Source organism: Coturnix japonica, linkage group LGE22C19W28_E50C23 (assembly GCF_001577835.2).
Source record: "Coturnix japonica isolate 7356 linkage group LGE22C19W28_E50C23, Coturnix japonica 2.1, whole genome shotgun sequence".
In the NCBI taxonomy this organism is placed as follows: domain Eukaryota; kingdom Metazoa; phylum Chordata; class Aves; order Galliformes; family Phasianidae; genus Coturnix; species Coturnix japonica.
The window spans coordinates 1,438,108-1,439,107 of NC_029544.1; positions in this window are offsets into that span (position 1 = coordinate 1,438,108).

A 1,000-nucleotide genomic window follows, 5' to 3' on the forward strand; every position below is an offset into this window, starting at 1 on the left:
GTGCGGTTGGGGGCTGCAGTGGGGGCTGCACATTGTACGGTTGGGGGGGGGGCACCTCGTGGCGCTCCGTTCCCGTTCCCGTCCCCCCCCCCGTCCCACGCGCGGCGCTCCCGGGGGTTACTCACGGCCCCGGGGGGGCGGGGGGCGCTGAATCAGCCCTGAGTCACACACGCACCCCTTCCCGGAACGGCTGCGCCCCACACGTGGCCCCGTCTGCCCCACATCTGGACCCCCCCCGCCCCACATCTGCACCCCCCGCCCCCCCCCGCAGCCCCACAATCCGCTCCCAGCCCCGCAGCTCCGCGCTCAGCCCCGTTCCCAGCCCCCCCCGGTCCCCCCGTTCCCGGCTCTGTCCCGTACCGGGGTTGGCCGCCCCCCACCGCCCCCATCCCCCCCATAGGGAGGGCTCGGAGTGGCAGCGGCAGCGCTCGCTCTTGTCCCGGCTGCTGTTGCGCCCCCGCGCGGCCGAGTCGTTCGTGGCGGCGCTGAGCGGCGTCGCGGAGGATTTGGGGCAGCGGCTGCAGCGGGTCCGGGACCGGAACCCGCAGAGAATCGTCACCGACATCGGAGCGGAGCTGTGCGCGTTCGGCCTCGAGGGTGCGCGGACACACGGCCCCGGGGTCCCTATAGCCCTGTAACCCTATAGCCCTATTGTGCTATAGCCCTGTAGCCCTATAGCCCTGTTGTCCCTATAACCCTATAGCCCTGTAATCCTATAGCCCTGCTGTCCCTATAGCCCTATAACCCTATAGTCCTATAGCTCTATGGCCCCATTGACCCCACTGCCCCCATCACAGCCCCATATCTCCACTGTCCCCACGTCCCCATCACTGTGTCCTCACACCCCTGTACCCCTACAATGTCCCCACCACGTCCCCACGTCCTACATACCCCCTTTGTCCCCCATGTCCCTACGTATCCTCCCATCTTCCCCCATACCCCCCTATATCCCCCCTATATCCTTCCCAAAATCCCCCCATATCCCTCATAGCCCCCCCAT